Source organism: Triturus cristatus, chromosome 4_1, assembly GCF_964204655.1.
Source record: "Triturus cristatus chromosome 4_1, aTriCri1.1, whole genome shotgun sequence".
In the NCBI taxonomy this organism is placed as follows: Eukaryota; Metazoa; Chordata; class Amphibia; order Caudata; family Salamandridae; genus Triturus; species Triturus cristatus.
In genome coordinates, this window is record NC_140585.1 from 1,257,933,413 (window position 1) to 1,257,959,388 (window position 25,976).

Genomic DNA, 25,976 nt, shown 5'->3' on the forward strand with positions numbered 1-25,976 from the left:
CGTCTGGTGACAGTGCGCTCTATAAGTACCTTGACATTTACATTTACATTTGCGCAGTGGGCCCGTAACCCTATTTACAGTGTGGAAGATGTGTTGAGTGTGATGAAAGATTATGAGCCTTTTGTACAACAGCATGCTCTTAAGCACATGTCCGCTACTTTGATCGGGCTCTGGGAGCAGTGTTTCCATGATGCTGCACCGCAGATTATATCTGATATTAAGGATCATGTATATGTTAATGGTAAGGTGCCTGTTCACGTTTTTGGTAATGTTGCGACGTTGTGTGCTTATCGGGGTAGGCTGCTTAAGAAGAGTCCCTCCCCGGTATCCCAGTTTCCGATGCGGGAAGTTCATCCTAACTATCATCCCGAAAATACCAGAGCTAAGGGATCAGCATGATAACGTTACTAGACCCAGGGTACCGGCCGGTTTCCAAGAACAGTGGGTTTATACAACATGGAAAAGGAGTGAGGGTTTGTCCCTTAAGACTCAGTTACCTAACCCTAGAAACAATCCGACAGCTTATTATAAAGAATTGACTTAGCTGCCTCTTCTATAGTGATGATGCTTGCTGATATTGAAATGTTCTTTGGTTTGCTAGTCCCGGTGGATATTTGGAGACGAGTACACACACAGGATCATGTTGCGGAATAGGGTGGTACATGGGACCAGATTAATGTATGGAATCAGGAGCGGAAGCCAAGTGAGAAGACTAGAGCGGAGATACTTGCTTTGCCCGACGTATCATTACGTACATGCATTACCTTATCACACTGTGGAAGGTCGATTGGGACAAGTTATCGGCTTGCTGTCAGAAGAGATGAGAATGTGTCTGATTTTTTCACTTGGTTTGAGGGGGTGTTTCTAGATTATAGTGGACAGGATTTGTCGGTCGAGGGTGGTGTGCAGCTGTTTGTTAACAGATTAGTTTCTAATTTGCTTCCTGAGATTGTGACCAGATTGCAGGCCTCCGAAAGCACCTGGTCCACTTCCTCCCCTTCTGTTATTTTGAATATGGCACAGTATTATGAACACAGGGAAAATGAAGATAAGGAGAGGTCAGAGAAGAAGCACAAGGATTTGAAGACGAAAGTGTTGTTGCAGCAGGCTTCTAGGGGGAATGATAGAGGATGCAGTGGTTTGGCCCGACAGCTTCCATGCATGAGCAGGCCAACAAATACTACGCCTTTAGGGCCAAATCAGTCTGCGTATTGTAAAGAGGAGGGACACTGGTGTAGCGAGTGTCCGGTGCTTCTGCAGAAGCTAGCGGTCCCGAGGGGACGAGGTTCTCGTGGACGAGGTCGTTGAGCTGGTGGTGGCCAGGACAGGGCTTAGAATGCTGAGGCCCACAGGGTCCTTCTGACCAGAATTATTTCGACGTACCCCGGGGAGGACAGTATTATCATGATGATTATGATACGGATGAAGTGACAGGGATGTCTTACAGCTAGGACAGCCAGGGACAGAGTTGGGGCCCAGTTTCAATACCTGTAGATCAATGTGGTCCGTACATTAGTGCGGACGTGCATGGCTCAGCTGAAGAGTTTTTGATGGATACAGGTGCAACAAACAGTTCTATTTCTCTTTCCTTGGTCCCTGGCTGCGGTTCTGTCTGGCAACAATAATGTTTCGGTAGGTTTTTCTGGTGTACCGGTAGTGAGCCCCATTTCAAAACCCCTTGCATTGACTATTGGTCCTTTCACTGTGGATTCGCAATTCTTGTTGACGTCTAATGGTGGATAAAACTTGATGGGTTAGGACTTGTTGAAGAAATTGCATGCCACCATTTCTTGCTCTCTGGTAGGTGTTTACATGACAATGGGTCCGGATGTAGTGCGTGCTACGCAGTGTCTGTCCAAAGATGCACCTCTCCCTGTAGAGTTTAAAGACGTGCCGCCAACTCTTTGTGCGACAGGCGACACAGATGTGGGATTGTTGCAAATACCGCCAGTTTCGATCAGAGTTAAAGACAATGCTATTTTACCTTGCATCACCAGTATAAAATACTGCAGGCAGGTGGGCGAGCCTTATTGCAAATTGTGCAGGACTTGATTGAGAAAAGAGTGGTTGAGGAGACGACTGCTAATGTTTGTAATAGCCCCATTCTTCCCATCCTCAAAAGGACGCCTTCGGGTTCCTCTGATGATCATGCAGATGTACGGTAGTCGAGACACCACGAGTTCCCTATCAGTCGGCCCAGGCGGCGGAGCTCATTGCCCTAATACGAGCCTGTGAATTGGGTGTGGGATTGGTTGTTAATATTTATACTGACAGCAGGTATGCCTTTGGAGTCGCCCATAATTTTGGACAACTCTGGGTAGAGAGGGTTCCTTACTTACCATGGGACCAATATTCAGCATGGTCACTTATATGTAGGCTTCTGTCCGCTTTGACACTCCCTAAGAAATTGACAATAGTGAAGTGTAGCGCCCATAGGAAAGTCACTGACGATGTAGGTAAAGGGAACGTTTCTGCAGATTAGACAGCTAAGGAAACAGCCCGAACTAAGATGACAAGAATGTTTGTAGCAGGTCCCGCTAGGTGGGTGCCCGAGGTCACAATGTTCGAGGATACACGTGAGAATGTGAAGGAGATTCAGAGTGAGGCCACCGTGGAGGAGTTAGCAGTGTGGCAATAAAGTACAGCACAATTGAATGATGAGGGATGTTGGATTGACAAGTCAGGGAAGCAAAGATGAATGTTGCCAGATGCATATGTTCTTCCTGTAGGCACAATGGCCCATGGCCCAGCCTGTATCAGTGCTAAGGGTATTTGCAAGTTGTTAGACCCTGTGTGGCAGAATACCAACATCCCCAGAACTGCTGCACATTTAGTGAAGTATTGCATGGTGTGCATGATGCACAATCCTACGCCACCCAATAATTTTGTACCACCCATTTTCCCTTTTGAAGTCCTTCAGTTGGACTATATTGAACTAGACAGGGTCAACAATGTGAAGTACATGCTGGTGGTTGTTTGTGCGTTCATTAAATGGGTAGAGGCCTACACCACCAAAGACGATACAGCCATAACGACTGCAAAGGTACTCCTGAAGGAGTTCTTCCCTCGTTTCGGCTTGCCCCGCTTGATCTGGAGTGATAACAGAAGTCATTTCAATGCCAAGGTTATCCAATTCGTTTGTGACGGTTCACACATAAAGCAGAAGTTTCATGCTGCAAATCATCCCCAGTCAGTAGGTTTGGTTGAGAAGTACAATGGTACTATCAATCTGAAATTGGCAAAGATTCAGGAGACAACAGGGTTTCAGTGGCCAAATGTTTACCATTAGCTCTTTTGTCGACAAGAACAACAGCACATTCTAGGACAGGATTGTCACTTTACGAGGTCGTGTTTGGATGCCCGGCAAATGTCTGGGGCGTCCCACGCCCTTTTAAATTCTCTGATATTGAATACCCATTATTAACAGATTATCTGTGTCAGTTAACTGAAAATGTCCTTTCTATTCACCAACAGATCCGGGACACTCGCCCAGATATACCCGAGGGGCCCGGACACAACATTCAGCCTGGCGATTGGGTGTTGGTGCGCAATTTTCGGCGGAAGAAGAGCTTGGAGCCTCGCTGGAAGGGACCTGAACAGGTCCTTCTGGCAGCTTGCACCGCCGTGAAGGTCGCCGGCCGAAAGAACTGGATTCATGGCACTCACTGCCAAACAGGTCCCCTACATTTACCCTATGATCAGTGAGTCGCTGATGGAATTGGGGATACTGAGTGTGAAAAGGTGCCATGATTCATCCCCTTCAGCAAAGGAAAATTAACGTGGATCCAAATGGATGCAACGAATGATAACGTGCTGAAGGCAGCGGTCCCTCCGGAAATTCGGGCCAATAAGGAACAGTTGTTTGTTGACCCCTCTGTGCCTGGAGTTACAAGGTACAATTTGCGCACCCCAGCTGAGGAATAGTGCACCAAAGGAGAAGTCAGATTAGTTAGGGATGGACTGTGCAAGTTAGGGTGTACTTTGCTATAGTACCAATGGTGTTGGTTTAGGGTATTGTGAGATTGGTGCACTATTCTGACATTGGACAGGATAAATCAAGCGTGCCCCCTAGGAGAGGGGTACATTATCCTGTGGAATGTGGTATTCATCGTGAGCTTAGGACTGAGCAAGCTCCACCGCAGGTGCTCAAGAGCGCCAACGTTGATGAACAATAGGAGCCTACACCCTTGAGGCTCTGACGGGCACTGGGAACACTTGCCTTTGCTATTAGTTTTATTGTATTCCCTCTTCTTGCTTCATAATGCATCCGTTTGGTAGACCTACTGAGGAGGAGAAACAGCCATTTGCAGCACCGCGTTCAGCGCGGGGTTGGTCAACAAAGAGTAAAATAGTTTTCATATTAATTGTTGTGATTGCGCTGATGATAATACTTGGAATATCCTGGTTTCTAGTGGAAAGATATCCTGCACATTCCTTGGTTGGTACAACGCCCACTCCCCCTGAGCATGTTTTTGTCACTGGCTCCACACAAAGCAGCGCCTAGATCGTCTTACACGGACAATGTATTTATACAAATGTTGCATCAAGTTAATAATGTGTCCAATACAACTAATTGCTGGGTTTGCGGGTTGCTCCCTTCAGTCACCCATAAGAGCAACAATCTGTTGTTCCTGCCATTTTCATATATTGGTAGTTGTGAAGGTTGGTTTGAATTGTTCTTAATGGTGCACTATCATTTCCAACGCTCTACTCTGGTTATAACACCTGCTGATTCTCGCACTGTGGTAGAATATATACGTTTTCATCATGGTTTTCATTCCCCTAGGGCTGACAGGACAAGAGATCTTTGGTACATTGTCCCCAAATTCTTGTATGAACCAGTGAAGAACGAAACATGGCTTCAAATGGAAATGGCAAATTTCCAAAGGTTCAACACCTTTGAGCATTTCCAATATTTCCAAGCTTGCAATATTACTAATAACAAACCGATGTCGGTGTCCCTGGTCAACATAACGGCTAGTTTCTGTGTCCAGGGGACTGGGGAGGTAAAAGTGGGGGAGAGTAGATGCAATTTCACCTACAGACTGAGAACGATTAATAGTCCACCTTTGATCCTACCCCCTAATGTCTATTTTGTCTGTGGATCCCAAGCTCATGTCTGGCTTGCAAGGGGATGGTCAGGCAGATGTTACCTCTCTTTCCTCCTTCCCCCTGTGTATGTTGCCTCGCCCAATTATCATAACGATCATCAGCTACAGCGTAGGAGTACATACTCGCCCCGAGTTAGAAGGGTTGTTGACACGGAGGATATAGATCAGACAGCTACCTCTGCACAACAGTTTGAGGATGCCATAAAGGGCCTCCTACCTTTTTGGGGCCCCATGGATAATAGATTTCAAATTTGTCGATTAACAAGAGTAGTGGAGGGGGTTATAAATACAACTGCTGGGTTAATGACAAATGTCACTGCTGAGCTCCAGGCTACGAGATTAGTCACCCAACAGGATGGTGTTAGACGACATCCTTGCTGATCGGGGAGGGGCTTGTTGAATCATTGGCAGCAGCTGTTGCGTTTACATACCTGACCACGTCCCTAATGTATACGCAGCTATACAGAAATTGCAAAGGCTTTCGTCTGATATACACCAAGAGACAGGAACCTGGACCCTATCAGGATGGTTCTGGAATATGCTAGCAACATGGGGTTGGAAGATCCTCATCTTTTTGATTGTGGTTGCAAGTGTATTTTTAGATGTTGCCTCTGTATACACTGTCTCCCAGCTTGTTGCACTTATTGTGTCAGCGTTCTCACCCCCAAACAGAAAATTTCAGTCCATGATACTAACATTGCGATTATGCTCCAACAAGATATTGAAAATATGATGCAGATTGACGAAGGCATCTTTGAGTATTGACTATATGAACAATTTCTTACAGTGTTGTTTTTTGTTCCTGCACAATATTGTACTTTTTTGATAGTAACATAAAAGTAGTTAGCGAATGCTAAAAGGAGGGTCTGTTAGAATAAAAATGTCTTAGCTGTGCTGCTCTTGCATTGTACGTCTTAATTTAGCATTGTCGGCACCATTTTATGTTTGGCCGCCATCTTGAGCTATGATCGAAACTAATCTCTCTCTATGTCTCTGCTGAAAGCAGCTGTGTTAGCTTTTGTTTCTCCAAGGTTGGGCCATGTTGTACTAATAAATACACTATTCTTATTAGCGCATACCTTTCCCACTAGATAGAGGCCTACTCCCACTAGTCCAGCGAAGGGGCAGGAAGAACAACCTTGGTTTAGAGATAGTGTGTTCCCGGTCTCAGGATCAAAACGTATCCTGCTGTTCCTTCTTTGTGTAGTTGCCTCCATCTGGAAATTTCCAGCCTGGGTGTGTCTTCTGGGGTTCTGAATCGTACATAATGTATCACCATGTTTGCGGATGTCAGTCCTCTCTGCAGCATCCCTAAGCGACTGGGCAGAAGGGGCTCCACTCGAGTGTATCTGTATAAACGTATATTTGGTTTGTATTCTCTAATGTCTGACCGACTCTTCATTTGTATGGAAGGCTGAGAGGTGGTCGTGAGTGACCCAGGTGGCAATAATCGGGTCACTTCCTTCAATGCTGTGCCCATTGAAACTTCAGGTCCCACTGCAGAGCCCGCATGTGCCACCATGAATGGGTCACTCGCAGGATGTCATGAGGCCCAACAGCCTTAGAGTCAGTCTCACCGAAATCCAGGATAGAGCCTGAAACATCAGTATCATAGCCTGAATATCCTGGACTCGCCATTTACGAGGATAGGCCCGAAACTACACAGTGTCTAGAACCGCCCCAATTAAAGGAAGCGACTGAGAGGGAGTCTGGTGTGACTTCGGCACACTGATAGTGAACCCTAGCAAATGCAAGAGGTTCGCCGTCGTCTGGAGGTGGGAGACGACTGCCTGGGACGAGCCCACCTTCAACAACCAGTCGTTGAGATAGGGAAAGACTGGAACCCCAGATCTCTGCAGATGAGCTGCGACCACCGCAATCACCTTTGTGAATACCCGAGGAGCACTGGTGAGGACAAAGGAGAGCACCATGAACTGAAAGTGCTTGTGGCCCACCGTGAACTGCACGTAGTGACGATGGGCAGGCAGGATGGGAATATGGAAGTAGGCATCCTGCAAATCCAGCACTGCCATCCAGTCTCCTGGGTCCAGGGCAGACAGGACCTGAGCAAGGGTGAGCATCTTGAATTTCTCCTTTTTGAGTAATAAATTGAGGGTTCTGAGATCTAGCATAGGACGAAGGCCTCCGTCCTTTTTGGGGATCAGAAAGTAGCGGGAATAGAAACCACTGCCTACTTCGGGCCCGGGAACCCTCTCTATGGCTCCTTTGACAAGAGAGCATTGACTTCCTTGCGGAGCACAACAAAGTGATCCTCCGTCAGCCGATCTTATTCTGGGGGCATAGAGGGAGGAGTAGTCTCAAAGGGGAGGGAGTAGCCCCTCCAGACTATTTGCAGCACCCACCTGTCCGATGTGATGTTTTGGCAGTGGTGGAAGTGATGGCGTATTCTGACACCAACTGACATAGAGTGGTCAAGGGGGATCGGGCTAGGAGGGTTTTGCTGTTGAAGAGGAGATGGTGGCTTGGCCCAACTTCTGGTTTCCTGACCCACAAGTTTGATGTGAGCCGCGTCTGCCGCCCCGCACAGGTTGCTGAACTTGCAGGGTCCTCTGGCTGGCATAGGGTGGGTGCGGCTGGTAGCCCCATCCATAGCCATAAAAGGAGTAAAAATTGGATGAAGCCCTGGGGGCAGTAGTGAGGACCAAAGATTTGCCGTGGCCCGCGAGTCCCTGAAGCACTCAAGGGCAGCATCCGGCTTGTCTCCGAAGAGACAGGAGCCATCAAAGGGCACGTCCATGAGGTTGGCTTGGACATCCCCCGAAAAACCAGATGTTCTCAGCCAGGCGTGGAAATCGCTCTACCTAGCAAGTCTGTCATGTCCAAGCCACATCTGATGGCGCACGTAGCTGCGTCTCTCCCATATGATATAGCTTGGGAGAGTAGAGCCCAGTCCTCCTCCGAGACTCTGGTCAGCACCGGCGTTACCGTATCCCATAGACAATAGGAATAACGGCCCAAGAGGCATATGGTGTTCTCTGACCGCAGTGCTAGGTTGGTGGACGAGAGAATTTTCTTCCCAAAGATTTCCAGCCTCTTGGATGCCCTGCCCGGCGGTGCGGAAGGGAATGCGACTCGGAATGTGGAAGCTTGGACAACCAAGGTTCGGGCAGTGGGGTGGTTAGTGAGGAAAAGTGGGTCCCCCGGTGCGGGCGGTGGCGGCGGGTGATCATCCTATTCACAGGAGCCCCTGTGCTGGGTTTGGACCATGTTTCCAGAAGAAAATCTGTCAAAGCCTCATTGGAAAGCAGTAGGGGTTCCGAGCTCGAGACCCCAGGCTGCAGGACCTATTTTATTCAGGTGTTGTGATGGAGTTTCTTTATGAGTCCATGTACATTTTGGAGTTTCTACAGTACTTACAACCCAATCTCTTAGTAAAGTCGTCAAAATGTTTTTCCCAATTGGTCGCATGGACCTTTGTTGGTTGACATGAAACACTTTAAGGGAGAAGACATCAATTATACATTTCTAGAAAGTGAAGCCAATGTTGACAATAAGGATCAGGAATTGTTGAATATGGTTAAAGGGATTTTATTTTCGATTACCAATCAATCCAGTATATAAGCATGCCAAAAATAAGTATAAAAGATACAGTAATACAGCAGGCAAGCTGAAATATCTCAGTAGATTCGGTCATAATAAAATGAAATCCAGAACAGTGATAGCCACAATAATAAAGAAACAAATTAAAGGGAACAGGTGATCCATAAAGAAACGTCCCCTCTCTCTCCTAAACATGAATTGACTTCAGAGATATTTATAACTCTATTTCGAGATCATAGAAGGTGTCATCATAATCAGACTTCAGCAGAAGCCCTAAGAACAAGAACTAAGTGTTTAGCATAAATCTTCACACATGTGAGAATAAGGCAAACAGAGAGGTCTGTACTTCTCAAAGTCTGAAGGGAATCTCTGTCTTCTAACTGGAGGAATACTGTTGGGCCTGGACCTTTGAGCAGGGTTATCCCCAAACTGTTTGCCTTCATCTGCCTATGATTCTGACCTTCTATTTGTTGTATTTAGGACTCTGGCCACTTTACCACTGCTAATCAGTGCTAAAGTGCATGTGCTCTCTCCCCTAAACAAGGTACGATTCCTTTACACCTGTTTGGCATATTTGATTTACTTGTAAGTCCCTTGTACAATGGTATACTATATACCCGGAGCCTGTAAATTAAATGCTACTAATGGGCCTGGAGCACTGCTTGTGCCACCTAATGTAATAGTCTTTCAAACCTGTCTCAGGCCTACCCCCGCAGGGCCTGGGTGCGCAGTTTACTGCCACTTCATCTTGCCATTGAACACTACTTGTGAAGCCTTAGCCTTCCCTTTTTCTACACATAGGTCAACCATAAGGTAGGCCCTAGGTAGCCCTATGGGCAGGGTCTGTTTAAGTAAAAGATAGGACATGTGCCTTTATGTGGGGCAGGTCCTGGTAGTGACAAACAGCCTATTTTGATTTTCACTGCTGTAAGGCCAAATCCTCTCATAGGCTAGCATTAGGAATTCCCTTATATATTTTTTTAAGTGGTAATTCCTGATCAGAAAGGAGTGGCGTTTCCATGTTTGGGATGTTTAGAATAGTGGTGATAAATCCTACTTACTGGTGTAGTTGGATTTTACATTACTATTTTAGAAATGCCACTGTTTAGAAAGTGGGCATTTCTCTGTGCTTATTAATCTTTGTGCTTGGTAGCCTGCCTCCAATACACATCTGACCTTGGTGACAGCTACACTTAGCGCATACCTTCCAGAGAGCCACCACAATGGAAGGGCTGGGTGTGACATGGTAATCAGCTGCATTCATCTGCATACGGATAATCTTCCTGGGCTGGGAGAGAGAGAGGTCGTTCACACTTTACACTTGTATTGGCTGTGTCCTACCCTCACAAAAAGGGCTGATTTACTCCCCACTGATCGTCTGGAGCCAGGGCTGGGTTGAAAGAGATTGGTGCACCCTTGTAAGGGTTCCTTTGAAGTCACTCCTTCATCAAAGACATTTTTGAGTATAAGTACTGGGACTCTGACTCCATGTTTTTAGACACTGTGTGGGACTTGCAACCAGATGCTGCTGGCTCTACAATCCGCACATTTCCAGAGGACTGCTGTGCTGCCAGGTGAAACCACCATTGAATTAACTGCTTTTTGTGCTGGTCTGCGGAATGTTGGGCTTCAGGAGGGACTATCACTTTACAAATCTACCTTAAAGTCCAAGGCCTGCTGCCCGCTCCCTGCTTGTGCTCTGAGGGTCCTCCAATGGTTTGTTGGCTTGCCCCCATTTCTTCAATCTCAGGGCCATCTAAATGGCACCACAAACCCGTCTGCTGTGGGATTCTGCCACCTGTGAGTTCAGCAGGATGGTGTGTTAAGGAGGAGTTGTAATTGACTGCTGTTTTGCCTTCAAGCACAGCGCGTGAAGCACTTTATCCTGCCCCAAACCTGACGGGCGGACAATCTGTGTGAAGTTCTTCTAATCAGTGCATGCCATGCACTCTATCAATCCCCGGAGCAGCGCGGCATTCCTGGACGACGCAGTAACAGCACTCGCCTTTTGGGACTGACTATACCTGAGCAAGGGGCCTGCACCGCATTGGCAGTGCGTGCCAAGTCCACCTTGCTCCAGCAAGGTGGGCAAGCTGCATTATGGCCAGAGCCATTGCTTGGGCAACGGGGGAGACTCTGGTCAACATTATCACTGTATTGTTCCTGGCATGAGCCTAAGGCCCCCCCCTTCAACCCCACCTCCCCAGGGGAGACTGCGAGCTCCACTCAAGAGAAGCAAAAGCCAGTGTTAGAAACCAAAAACCGCCAAACCCTGCTCAAATCCAGAGGAGTTCTCTTCTGGCGTGACCCTCTGCTGGGACGCCCATGAAAGGTATTGAGCTCCTGCAGCAGAATTGCGCGATCGCGGGCAGCTGGGTTTAAAAGGTGGGAGCGAGGTCTCCTGCATTCCTGCAGGCTAGTTCCCCTCCCCGTGTACTTAACTTGACGAAGGAGCACTGTTCGGTTCTGCCCTTAAAGTGGGGAAACCTCCAATGAGAACCCCGAAAGTGGCTGGGAACCATCACCATGGATCGTTGTGTAATTACAACTATATTTACTGGAACTGCTCTTGTGTTATCAACATGGGATGGACAAATTGTTATTAGTGTTTGTGGAATGTTTGTAGGGTTCTTTTTAGATTTAGTGAGGTTCTGGGCCTAGCTGATGTTTGAAAGGCAGTTTGGAGTTAGGCTCATGTTGTACTCTCAGCCCCATAAACAACATTCACAGAACAATATGTTTCTAGTGTCAGGGAGGATCCTATCATAGATATTTGTGTCTCAGAGGTCTTTGGACGATAACCCATTTTGCATTGTGATTCACCTTTTGGCAATGCCAAGAGTATTCCTAGGTAGGCATTTGAGACGGAGAGGCTGAAGGACGATGACTGTAAGAACTACCTGATACAAAATACTAAGGAACTTCTACATTTACATACTGAACCTTCTACCATAACAATGTTTTGAAATGCACTTAAATCATCAATTCGGGGGACATCACTCAGGCACACCCAATATATGAATAAGCCCGAAGCAGAGGAATCAACAAGTTGAAAATAGCAGATACTGTATTTGGAGGCTGAATATGCTAAAGCCATATACTTGCAGGATACCTTTGAGCATGGCATATTCATTCAGCTCACAATTTAGAAGACACTCTTGCTCTGAAATATGTGAACGTTGCTGCTGCTTACCTCACCCAATACCTGAAGGTGCATGAATACATTGAGACCCTAGGGAAGATATTGACTTAGAAAATTAGAAAGCAAAAGGTGGCAGAAGATAAAAAACAATTAGAAAGTAAAATGGGCTGCTGATCCAGCATGGAGTATGGTACAATTTGAACAGTTTCAGCAGGATCTGTATTTGGAAACAATTTGCTCCTCTGTATAGAGGCACATTGTAGCATATTACCAATGGGTTTACTTTCTCCCGATAAATATGCCAATTTAAATTACCTAATGGATTTCAAAGAAGTAAGGGAGGCATTGATGGCACCTCCAAGTGGTAAGGCCACAGGTGATGTCATTTTTTTGCATGATAACCCCAAGGATTTGACCTCAGTGCCTGTGCTCTGACCCGTAAAATGTGTGTTTAACTGACTTATGCCTATTTGACATAGGTTAACTTACATATATTTCACTAGCATGTGATACCGGGGCACCCAGGGCCTATAAGTAAAAGTGTCCTTTGCAGACTGCAGCACTTATTGTGCTATCATAGGTGTGACAAAGTAAAAGCATGTCTCTCAGCCTGCCACTGCAGACTGGTTGAGCAGTTTTAAACTCCTATCTTGACTTTACCATTTAAAGTAATGGCAAAACCCAAAGCTTCCTTTTTAACGTATGTAAGTCACCCCTAAGGTAGGCCTAATGAGATGAGGCAGGGTGCTAATTTATTAGAAAGTAAGGCATGTGTTTTAATATGTCCTAACAGTAAAAACACAATTTTTGTTTTGCTGTTGAAAGACTAGTATCCCAATTGGCTAGTACAGGGTTATTCACTGACAACTCAGGTGTACTAACTTTTGAATGGGACAAATAAAGGTATCAAAAGAATTGTTGCAATAAAACTGATGTGATGCCCGAGTCAAATTTAAAGTAGCTTTTGGTTCAAAGGCAACTTTTGAAAGTTGCCACTCTGTTGTCCAATTTTTCTAAAGGCCATTAACACCTGCTGGCCTTAAGACAGCCTCCTGATCTCCTGGGAGACATGTGAACGACTCCAAGGAAAAGACACAATAGATACCTGGCATTGGAAGAGGTGTTACCTCTCCCTAGTAAGAAGCCAAACAGCATGTGGGCCCAAAAGGCGAACTTCAAATGGGGAAGCCACCACTGAAGGGTAAACAGTGGACACACACAAAAGGGGCTGCTCTCTTTTGTTCTGGTAGTCTGGTTGGATTCGGGGACAGAGAGGGGAAAACAGTTACCAAACTAGTTTTACCATGGGCATGTAGCCCTCAGGTAGCCACCCTTCTATGGTGGGCTACCAAGCGCCACAAAGCAAAGGAAGGGATGTGCCATCTTAGGACTGGGTAAAATATTTCACTCTGGGATAGTTAGATGCCACACTTTGCAGGGAGTCTTCCTCAGACGGGAGGGAAATTGGTAGGCCATTGGCTAGTAGTCACTGCATTCCCTGAAGGGCAATCTATGGGCATAAAAGTGACCACCCTGGCACCTAGACCTCAGATCACGTCTGCACTGGAGAGTGGACTGAAGAAAGATTGCCCTGCTGTTCCCTGAATGTGGCAAAGAGTGGCTGCACCAAAGACTGGACTGCGCCTGACGATACCTTGGCTAGCAAAGAAAAGATTGTGCTGTGGTGCCCTGCTTGAGGAAAGGCATCCCTGAACCCAATCAGAAGAAGTAAAATTCAAGAGTAAATTGTGTGAATTCCTGTTAAAGCTCCAGGGCCACAAAAGCTGAAGAAGCCTGCCTTGATGAGTTGGTAGCCAAGAACGCCTGACCACCGCTGTCTGCCAATGTGCAGCCTTGGAGATCATTTCCTGACACTCAAAGGTTGCACCTGAGTCTGCTGGACCCGAGAGAATTGTCAGAGTGCAGTTTGGTCACCAGCAAGGACGTTATCACTAGTTGAAGACTAGGCTGCACCTGCTGATCCTTGGGCTATTACAGAGAGGAATGTGCCTGTGGTGCCCTTCTTGAGGGAAGATGTCCTTGAGCCCTAGACAGAAGAGGAGAACTCCATGATTCAGTTGGCTGAATTTCTGTTAGAGTTGCAGGTACATAAAAGCGGAAGAAATCTGCTTTGGTGAGTTAGTTGCAGCAATCATTGGATGGCCACTGACCGCTGAAGAGCAGCATGGGAGCCCAAATTTCGAAGCTCCAAAGTGGCACCCAAATGTGCTGGACCAAGGAGAGTCATCGGAGTGCAGTTTGGTCACTTAAGACTGACACTAGCCTGTGTTACACTGAACTGCTTGTTTTGCTATTATTGGAGACCAGTAGAACAATGACAACTGCCTTTTGGCTGAACTTCACCTGGACTTCAAGAGACATCGACCTATGTAGCCAAAGTCACCCCACCATATTGGTGGACTGAGGGCTTCTCTTTGGAAGACCCCCCATAGACTGGACCAGTATACACAGCTTCCTTCTACATCCTCAGCATCCTATATCCCTTGCACCAGGACCAATCCATTGATGTCTATGGTGGTCTGCTCATTCAGCTTGGAACTGGACTTGTGGATGCTTTGAAAGCAAGGTAACTGTCCAGCCAAGCCTTTAACCATTGTGATTTGCTCCCTATTAGAGTTGGTTGCCCAAAGCCGGCCAGAGTACCAGTGCTTTAATTGGAAATATAGAAGTGCTGCTACTCACTATTTAAAGTAGCTGTTTGCTCCTGATAAGTGTTGGTACTCACCCATGAAATGTATTGCAGCAGTGCTGAGCAATGCAGGTACTTTCCCTTTCAAATTAAAAAAGTGCAGGTATTCAGTACCGGAGAGTAGCTGCCCATGTAAAGCAGTGCAGTGCATCCAAACACAACTTTATAAAAGTTTTCAAAGTAACCGCTAACCGCAGTCACTGCCGTTTGTTTGCGATTTGAGTGAAAAGCAGAGATTTACGATCTGCTTGATAATTTATATTTTCGGAACCCTCCGTGGATTTTGTTTATGTTGGTGTCTAAAAATTCATTAAAATTAGATGTTTTTATAAATGTGTGTTATATTTACTTTGTGTTGCGTTTCTTTGTTATTCAATTGTTTGGTTCTTCTAAATGCTTTGCACTTGTTCCTTTGTTAAAGATTGACGGCTCAAAGCCACAGCCACCCAGGCTGAGGAATGGTTTTTACAAACAAGCCTGACTGCACTCAAGAGGCATTTGTAAGTTTCTTACACGGTGAGGTCACACAACCACACATAATAAACTGCTTCCCTCACAAGTTTTATAAAACATTTGCACCTTCTTTGGCCTCAGTACTATGAGAAGTTATACAAGCAACATTGGCTGGGGCCAAAGTGCCACAATCATGGTAAGGTACAAGCATAGTTGTATTTTTGGAAAGATGACAGGCCAAGTATGAAAAACGTTCATATTATCATATTTTCTGATTAACTCTGATGGGAAGACACACTCCAAGGTTTTTGCCATACACTTTGTTAAAGTTATTGCACACAGATTCTTTTTGATACCCCTTAAATAAGTCTCAACAACATGTGCACGATTCTATTAGATTCAGAAAAGGCATTTGACTGGGTCTCCTGGTGGGAACTATGGGGTAGGATGCAATTCGGGGTTTTTGTCAAATCTTTGTCAAGGTTTCCTACAGTTGAGGAAATGAACAACATATAAGATTGACTGGGAAACATCCTCCTTTGTACCAGTAGCCATTCTAATAATCTAAAATGGACTATCTCCTACGGGAAATTACTCAGAGCCAGGAGACATTGCAGAGCAACAATAGACTGTACAAACCAAAGAGAATATGATGATAAATTTAGACAAAGATGTTACCCTGAATATGTCATAAGAAAAGCAGAAGACAAGGTATCAAACATAAAACAAGAAGATCTAGTAAGACATTTTTTTTAAAAGGTATGGAACACACAAAATGATATGATAAGCTTCATCACACCAGACAGTACAGAAGCACCATGAATGACACAGCTTTAAAAAAATAGAGTATCCTGAAAAGTAATGCTATCATGTAGAGGACACAATGTTTTTTGACAGATCACTTTCAGAAAATCATCCTCCCTCAGGTATCACCTAGTACATAGTTGCCTGGCCAATAAAACTGAACATACCTGATTGGGACAGAAGAAGCGTTTCTTTATCGGTTCCTAATGCGAGGCTTGCAGAAACAATAATCCCGAATCATATGAAGGGGTCCTGTACAATCGGAATGGTAGATGTGTTAACAACTGTGTTACGTGAAATTCCAATCACATAGTATACCTATTAGTCTGTCGGTGCAACAGATGTACCATACAGCCAGTTAAAAGCAGGATCTTAAAAACAGTTAAGAGCTGTAAGGAAACAGGGGCCAGATGTCCGACGTGCAAAATAGCGACTCACAAATTTCAAATCTTTTGCGACCTGCAATTTGCAAGGTGCTATTTTGCATGTACAACAGTGTGTTAAACACTGTTTGCGATACCCAATGGGGTCGCAAATTGCGAGGCTCATGAATATTATTGAGCATCTCGAAATTTGCGAGCCCATTGGGAATGGCAGGCCCTCCCACGGATGGTGGCTTGCTGGGCTCAGCAGACAACCATGTCTGGGATTGCTTTTAAATAAAGCAGCGTTTTTTTTTAAATGCAGCCCGTTTTCCTTAAAGGAAAGCGAGAGGCAGTGGTCCCTGTGATCACTGCCTGCCCTTAAAAAATATTTTTGGAGCCAGTCACAAAGGGGAAGGGGTTCCCTGGGGACCCCTTCCCATTTGCGACTTCATTCTTGAAGTGGGTGGTAATTTGCAAGTGTTTTGTGACCGCAATTGCGATCGCAAAACATTAATACATGGCTCTGCGGTCGCTATTAGGAAAGGAACACCCCTTCCTAATAGACAGTCGCAATACACTATTTTGCGAGTCGCAAATTATTATATTTAGTACACTATACCACAAATATACGAGGGACAATGCCACGTTGCAGTGGCCGTTGATGGGCACCTATGATGAACAGAAAATTGGGTTTTTACAGGATAAGTTGTTTGGGAAAAGAAATAGACATTCTATGTTTGATTCTCTCCGAACGTAGCAAAAGAAGGCTAAACAAAGTCAAATGAAAGCAGAGAAAGAGGCGCGAAAGATGAGAATGCAAACAGTGATTCAGAAAGCTGTAGCACACGATAGAGAGAACCAAGAGATAGGGAAGGAACATGAGGATAGGAGGCTTCGATTGAATATTGATAAACATTATGTAGCCCGAAAAGAAAATGATACTTTTGTGGAAGAATTGCTAGATACTAGACCCCCGCCTCCATACGCCCCGCAGAGAATATATCCCGCTCATCCCTCAGAGGCTCAGCTACCCAGTTCTTCTGTCTCTGCTGTTTCTGCTTCTGTTGCTGTTGATCCTATCCTTTCTTCGTCCTCGCTGTCTGTGGCAGCTGTGACTGTTAGAGACGCCGAAGCAATAGGTGTGGCAAGGCAAGAGTACTTTCACTAGCTCTTACACCCACAAAGCTGCCGACAGTGACGCTAATGCCTGCTCCATCTGTTGCTACCCCCACTTTGTTCCTCCATTCCCCGATGTAACTGAGTAGTGGGACACCGGTATGCGGCCCTGAGGATAGAGATTGGATGAAATTTAAGGGAAGTATGGGGCGGACGTTAGTCCGATCTGATATGGGAGATGCAGAGAAACAGATCGCTGCGCAGTGGGCCCGTAACCCTATTTACAGTGTGGAAGATGTGTTGAGTGTGATGAAAGATTATGAGCCTTTTGTACAACAGCATGCTCTTAAGCACATGTCCGCTACTTTGATCGGGCTCTGGGAGCAGTGTTTCCATGATGCTGCACCGCAGATTATATCTGATATTAAGGATCATGTATATGTTAATGGTAAGGTGCCTGTTCACGTTTTTGGTAATGTTGCGACGTTGTGTGCTTATCGGGGTAGGCTGCTTAAGAAGAGTCCCTCCCCGGTATCCCAGTTTCCGATGCGGGAAGTTCATCCTAACTATCATCCCGAAAATACCAGAGCTAAGGGATCAGCATGATAACGTTACTAGACCCAGGGTATCGGACGGTTTCCAAGAACAGTGGGTTTATACAACATGGAAAAGGAGTGAGGGTTTGTCCCTTAAGACTCAGTTACCTAACCCTAGAAACAATCCGACAGCTTATTATAAAGAATTGACTTAGCTGCCTCTTCTATAGTGATGATGCTTGCTGATATTGAAATGTTCTTTGGTTTGCTAGTCCCGGTGGATATTTGGAGACGAGTACACACACAGGATCATGTTGCGGAATAGGGTGGTACATGGGACCAGATTAATGTATGGAATCAGGAGCGGAAGCCAAGTGAGAAGACTAGAGCGGAGATACTTGCTTTGCCCGACGTATCATTACGTACATGCATTACCTTATCACACTGTGGAAGGTCGATTGGGACAAGTTATCGGCTTGCTGTCAGAAGAGATGAGAGTGTGTCTGATTTTTTCACTTGGTTTGAGGGGGTGTTTCTAGATTATAGTGGACAGGATTTGTCGGTCGAGGGTGGTGTGCAGCTGTTTGTTAACAGATTAGTTTCTAATTTGCTTCCTGAGATTGTGACCAGATTGCACGCCTCCGAAAGCACCTGGTCCACTTCCTCCCCTTCTGTTATTTTGAATATGGCACAGTATTATGAACACAGGGAAAATGAAGATAAGGAGAGGTCAGAGAAGAAGCACAAGGATTTGAAGACGAAAGTGTTGTTGCAGCAGGCTTCTAGGGGGAATGATAGAGGATGCAGTGGTTTGGCCCGACAGCTTCCATGCATGAGCAGGCCAACAAATACTACGCCTTTAGGGCCAAATCAGTCTGCGTATTGTAAAGAGGAGGGACACTGGTGTAGCGAGTGTCCGGTGCTTCTGCAGAAGCTAGCGGTCCCGAGGGGACGAGGTTCTCGTGGACGAGGTCGTTGAGCTGGTGGTGGCCAGGACAGGGCTCAGAATGCTGAGGCCCACAGGGTCCTTCTGACCAGAATTATTTCGACGTACCCCGGGGAGGACAGTATTATCATGATGATTATGATACGGATGAAGTGACAGGGATGTCTTACAGCTAGGACAGCCAGGGACAGAGTTGGGGCCCAGTTTCAATACCTGTAGATCAATGTGGTCCGTACGTTAGTGCGGACGTGCATGGCTCAGCTGAAGAGTTTTTGATGGATACAGGTGCAACAAACAGTTCTATTTCTCTTTCCTTGGTCCCTGGCTGCGGTTCTGTCTGGCAACAATAATGTTTCGGTAGGTTTTTCTGGTGTACCGGTAGTGAGCCCCATTTCAAAACCCCTTGCATTGACTATTGGTCCTTTCACTGTGGATTCGCAATTCTTGTTGACGTCTAATGGTGGATAAAACTTGATGGGTTAGGACTTGTTGAAGAAATTGCATGCCACCATTTCTTGCTCTCCGGTAGGTGTTTACATGACAATGGGTCCGGATGTAGTGCGTGCTACGCAGTGTCTGTCCAAAGATGCACCTCTCCCTGTAGAGTTTAAAGACGTGCCGCCAACTCTTTGTGCGACAGGCGACACAGATGTGGGATTGTTGCAAATACCGCCAGTTTCGATCAGAGTTAAAGACAATGCTATTTTACCTTGCATCCCCAGTATAAAATACTGCAGGCAGGTGGGCGAGCCTTATTGCAAATTGTGCAGGACTTGATTGAGAAAGGAGTGGTTGAGGAGACGACTGCTAATGTTTGTAATAGCCCCATTCTTCCCATCCTCAAAAGGACACCTTCGGGTTCCTCTGATGATCATGCAGATGTACGGTAGTCGAGACACCACGAGTTCCCTATCAGTCGGCCCAGGCGGCGGAGCTCATTGCCCTAATACGAGCCTGTGAATTGGGTGTGGGATTGGTTGTTAATATTTATACTGACAGCAGGTATGCCTTTGGAGTCGCCCATAATTTTGGACAACTCTGGGTAGAGAGAGGGTTCCTTACTTACCATGGGACCAATATTCAGCATGGTCACTTATATGTAGGCTTCTGTCCGCTTTGACACTCCTTAAGAAATTGACAATAGTGAAGTGTAGCGCCCATAGGAAAGTCACTGACGATGTAGGTAAAGGGAACGTTTCTGCAGATTAGACAGCTAAGGAAACAGCCCGAACTAAGATGACAAGAATGTTTGTAGCAGGTCCCGCTAGGTGGGTGCCCGAGGTCACAATGTTCGAGGATACACGTGAGAATGTGAAGGAGATTCAGAGTGAGGCCACCGTGGAGGAGTTAGCAGTGTGGCAATAAAGTACAGCACAATTGAATGATGAGGGATGTTGGATTGACAAGTCAGGGAAGCAAAGATGAATGTTGCCAGATGCATATGTTCTTCCTGTAGGCACAATGGCCCATGGCCCAGCCTGTATCAGTGCTAAGGGTATTTGCAAGTTGTTAGACCCTGTGTGGCAGAATACCAACATCCCCAGAACTGCTGCACATTTAGTGAAATATTGCATGGTGTGCATGATGCACAATCCTACGCCACCCAATAATTTTGTACCACCCATTTTCCCTTTTGAAGTCCTTCAGTTGGACTATATTGAACTAGACAGGGTCAACAATGTGAAGTACATGCTGGTGGTTGTTTGTGCGTTCATTAAATGGGTAGAGGCCTACACCACCAAAGACGATACAGCCATAACGACTGCAAAGGTACTCCTGAAGGAGTTCTTCCCTCGTTTCGGCTTGCCCCGCTTGATCTGGAGTGATAACAGAAGTCATTTCAATGCCAAGGTTATCCAATTAGTTTGTGACGGTTCACACATAAAGCAGAAGTTTCATGCTGCAAATCATCCCCAGTCAGTAGGTTTGGTTGAGAAGTACAATGGTACTATCAATCTGAAATTGGCAAAGATTCAGGAGACAACAGGGTTTCAGTGGCCAAATGTTTACCATTAGCTCTTTTGTCGACAAGAACAACAGCACATTCTAGAACAGGATTGTCACTTTACGAGGTCGTGTTTGGATGCCCGGCAAATGTCTGGGGCGTCCCACGCCCTTGTAAATTCTCTGATATTGAATACCCATTATTGACAGATTATCTGTGTCAGTTAACTGAAAATGTCCTTTCTATTCACCAACAGATCCGGGACACTCGCCCAGATATACCCGAGGGGCCCGGACACAACATTCAGCCTGGCGATTGGGTGTTGGTGCGCAATTTTCGGCGGAAGAAGAGCTTGGAGCCTCGCTGGAAGGGACCTGAACAGGTCCTTCTGGCAGCTTGCACCGCCGTGAAGGTCGCCGGCCGAAAGAACTGGATTCATGGCACTCACTGCCAAACAGGTCCCCTACATTTACCCTATGATCAGTGAGTCGCTGATGGAATTGGGGATACTGAGTGTGAAAAGGTGCCATGATTCATCCCCTTCAGCAAAGGAAAATTAACGTGGATCCAAATGGATGCAACGAATGATAACGTGCTGAAGGCAGCGGTCCCTCCGGAAATTCGGGCCAATAAGGAACAGTTGTTTGTTGACCCCTCTGTGCCTGGAGTTACAAGGTACAATTTGCGCACCCCAGCTGAGGAATAGTGCACCAAAGGAGAAGTCAGATTAATTAGGGATGGACTGTGCAAGTTAGGGTGTACTTTGCTATAGTACCAATGGTGTTGGTTTAGGGTATTGTGAGATTGGTGCACTATTCTGACATTGGACAGGATAAATCAAGCGTGCCCCCTAGGAGAGGGGTACATTATCCTGTGGAATGTGGTATTCATCGTGAGCTTAGGACTGAGCAAGCTCCACCGCAGGTGCTCAAGAGCGCCAACGTTGATGAACAATAGGAGCCTACACCCTTGAGGCTCTGACGGGCACTGGGAACACTTGCCTTTGCTATTAGTTTTATTGTATTCCCTCTTCTTGCTTCATAATGCATCCGTTTGGTAGACCTACTGAGGAGGAGAAACAGCCATTTGCAGCACCGCGTTCAGCGCGGGGTTGGTCAACAAAGAGTAAAATAGTTTTCATATTAATTGTTGTGATTGCGCTGATGATAATATTTGGAATATCCTGGTTTCTAGTGGAAAGATATCCTGCACATTCCTTGGTTGGTACAACGCCCACTCCCCCTGAGCATGTTTTTGTCACTGGCTCCACACAAACCAGCGCCTAGATCGTCTTACACGGACAATGTATTTATACAAATGTTGCATCAAGTTAATAATGTGTCCAATACAACTAATTGCTGGGTTTGCGGGTTGCTCCCTTCACTCACCCATAAGAGCAACAATCTGTTGTTCCTGCCATTTTCATATATTGGTAGTTGTGAAGGTTGGTTTGAATTGTTCTTAATGGTGCACTATCATTTCCAACGCTCTACTCTGGTTATAACACCTGCTGATTCTCGCACTGTGGTAGAATATATACGTTTTCATCATGGTTTTCATTCCCCTAGGGCTGACAGGACAAGAGATCTTTGGTACATTGTCCCCAAATTCTTGTATGAACCAGTGAAGAACGAAACATGGCTTCAAATGGAAATGGCAAATTTCCAAAGGTTCAACACCTTTGAGCATTTCCAATATTTCCAAGCTTGCAATATTACTAATAACAAACCGATGTCGGTGTCCCTGGTCAACATAACGGCTAGTTCTGTGTCCAGGGGACTGGGGAGGTAAAAGTGGGGGAGAGTAGATGCAATTTCACCTACAGACTGAGAACGATTAATAGTCCACCTTTGATCCTACCCCCTAATGTCTATTTTGTCTGTGGATCCCAAGCTCATGTCTGGATTGCAAGGGGATGGTCAGGCAGATGTTACCTCTCTTTCCTCCTTCCCCCTGTGTATGTTGCCTCGCCCAATTATCATAACGATCATCAGCTACAGCGTAGGAGTACATACTTGCCCCGAGTTAGAAGGGTTGTTGACACGGAGGATATAGATCAGACAGCTACCTCTGCACAACAGTTTGAGGATGCCATAAAGGGCCTCCTACTTTTTTGGGGCCCCATGGATAATAGATTTCAAATTTGTCGATTAACAAGAGTAGTGGAGGGGGTTATAAATACAACTGCTGGGTTAATGACAAATGTCACTGCTGAGCTCCAGGCTACGAGATTAGTCACCCAACAGGATGGTGTTAGACGACATCTTTGCTGATCGGGGAGGGGCTTGTTGAATCATTGGCAGCAGCTGTTGCGTTTACATACCTGACCATGTCCCTAATGTATACGCAGCTATACAGAAATTGCAAAGGCTTTCGTCTGATATACACCAAGAGACAGGTACCTGGACCCTATCAGGATGGTTCTGGAATATGCTAGCAACATGGGGTTGGAAGATCCTCATCTTTTTGATTGTGGTTGCAAGTGTATTTTTAGATGTTGCCTCTGTATACACTGTCTCCCAGCTTGTTGCACTTATTGTGTCAGCGTTCTCACCCCCAAACAGAAAATTTCAGTCCATGATACTAACATTGCGATTATGCTCCAACAAGATATTGAAAATATGATGCAGATTGACGAAGGCATCTTTGAGTATTGACTATATGAACAATTTCTTACAGTGTTGTTTTTTGTTCCTGCACAATATTGTACTTTTTTGATAGTAACATAAAAGTAGTTAGCGAATGCTAAAAGGAGGGTCTGTTAGAATAAAAATGTCTTAGCTGTGCTGCTTTTGCATTGTACGTCTTAATTTAGCATTGTCGGCACCATTTTATGTTTGGCCGCCATCTTGAGCTATGATCGAAACTAATCTCTCTCTATGTCTCTGCTGAAAGCAGCTGTGTTAGCTTTTGTTTCTCCAAGGTTGGGCCATGTTGTACTAATAAATACACTATTCTTATTAGCGCATACCTTTCCCACTAGATAGAGGCCTACTCCCACTAGTCCAGCGAAGGGGCAGGAAGAACGACCTTGGTTTAGAGATAGTGTGTTCCCGGTCTCAGGATCAAAACGTATCCTGCTGTTCCTTCTTTGTGTAGTTGCCTCCATCTGGAAATTTCCAGTCTGGGTGTGTCTTCTGGGGTTCTGAATCGTACATAATGTATCACCATGTTTGCGGATGTCATTCCTCTCTGCAGCATCCCTAAGCGACTGGGCAGAAGGGGCTCCACTCGAGTGTATCTGTATAAACGTATATTTGGTTTGTATTCTCTAATGTCTGACCTACTCTTCATTTGTATGGAAGGCTGAGAGGTGGTAGTGAGTGACCCAGGTGGCCCTAATCGGGTCACTTCCTTCAATGCTGTGCCCATTGAAACTTCAGGTCCCACTGCAGAGCCCGCATGTGCCACCATGAATGGGTCACTCGCAGGATGTCATGAGGCCCAACAGCCTTAGAGTCAGTCTCACCGAAATCCAGGATAGAGCCTGAAACATCAGTATCATAGCCTGAATATCCTGGACTCGCCATTTACGAGGATAGGCCCGAAACTACACAGTGTCTAGAACCGCCCCAATTAAAGGAAGCGACTGAGAGGGAGTCTGGTGTGACTTCGGCACACTGATAGTGAACCCTAGCAAATGCAAGAGGTTCGCCATCGTCTGGAGGTGGGAGACGACTGCCTGGGACGAGCCCACCTTCAACAACCAGTCGTTGAGATAGGGAAAGACTGGAACCCCAGATCTCTGCAGATGAGCTGCGACCACCGCCATCACCTTTGTGAATACCCGAGGAGCACTGGTGAGGACAAAGGAGAGCACCATGAACTGAAAGTGCTTGTGGCCCACCGTGAACTGCACGTAGTGACGATGGGCAGGCAGGATGGGAATATGGAAGTAGGCATCCTGCAAATCCAGCACTGCCATCCAGTCTCCTGGGTCCAGGGCAGACAGGACCTGAGCAAGGGTGAGCATCTTGAATTTCTCCTTTTTGAGTAAAAAAAAGAGGGTTCTGAGATCTAGGATAGGACGAAGGCCTCCGTCCTTTTTGGGGATCAGAAAGTAGCGGGAATAGAAACCACTGCCTACTTCGGGCCCGGGAACCCTCTCTATGGCTCCTTTGGCCAAGAGAGCATTGACTTCCTTGCGGAGCACAACAAAGTGATCCTCCGTCAGCCGATCTTATTCTGGGGGCATAGAGGCAGGAGTAGTCTCAAAGGGGAGGGAGTAGCCCCTCCAGACTATTTGCAGCACCCACCTGTCCGATGTGATGTTTTGGCAGTGGTGGAAGTGATGGCGTATTCTGACACCAACTGACCTAGAGTGGTCCTGGGGGATCGGGCTAGGAGGGTTTTGCTGTTGAAGAGGAGATGGTGGCTTGGCCCAACTTCTGGTTTCCTGACCCACAAGGTTGATGTGAGCCGCGTCTGCCGCCCCGCACAGGTTGCTGAACTTGCAGGGTCCTCTGGCTGGCATAGGGTGGGTGCGGCTGGTAGCCCCATCCATAGCCATAAAAGGAGTAAAAATTGGATGAAGCCCTGGGGGCAGTAGTGAGGACCAAAGATTTGCCGTGGCCTGCGAGTCCCTGAAGCACTCAAGGGCAGCATCCGGCTTGTCTCCGAAGAGACAGGAGCCATCAAAGGGCACGTCCATGAGGTTGGCTTGGACATCCCCCGAAAAACCAGATGTTCTCAGCCAGGCGTGGAAATCGCTCTACCTAGCAAGTCCGTCATGTCCAAGCCACATCTGATGGCGCACGTAGCTGCGTCTCTCCCATATGATATAGCTTGGGAGAGTAGAGCCCAGTCCTCCTCCGAGACTCTGGTCAGCACCGGCGTTACCGTATCCCATAGACAATAGGAATAACGGCCCAAGAGGCATATGGTGTTCTCTGACCGCAGTGCTAGGTTGGTGGACGAGAGAATTTTCTTCCCAAAGATTTCCAGCCTCTTGGATGCCCTGCCCGGCGGTGCGGAAGGGAATGCGACTCGGAATGTGGAAGCTTGGACAACCAAGGTTCGGGCAGTGGGGTGGTTAGTGAGGAAAAGTGGGTCCCCCGGTGCGGGCGGTGGCGGCGGGTGATCATCCTATTCACAGGAGCCCCTGTGCTGGGTTTGGACCATGTTTCCAGAAGAAAATCTGTCAAAGCCTCATTGGAGAACACATGGATTGGTGCATGTTCCGAGAAAAGGTGGTGTATGTGGCGCGGGGTAAGCCTGGGGCATGGGTGAAGATATGGGGCCCCTGGAACGCCTACCGCGGGGGTATTTGCGAGCCGCCGTTGTTGCC

The 25,976-nt window shown here is 46.5% G+C and overlaps 1 long non-coding RNA gene across 1 annotated transcript in view; it reads right to left on the reverse strand.

Annotated features, from left to right (window-relative positions):
• LOC146856532 (uncharacterized) overlaps positions 1-16,033 on the reverse strand; it is a 600,876-nt gene extending 584,843 nt beyond the window's left edge. The window contains exon 1 of the long non-coding RNA XR_014981508.1: positions 15,949-16,033. This is a non-coding gene — a long non-coding RNA (uncharacterized LOC146856532). The remainder of the gene's footprint in view (positions 1-15,948) is intronic.
• Between the last annotated feature and the right edge of the window lie 9,943 nt (positions 16,034-25,976).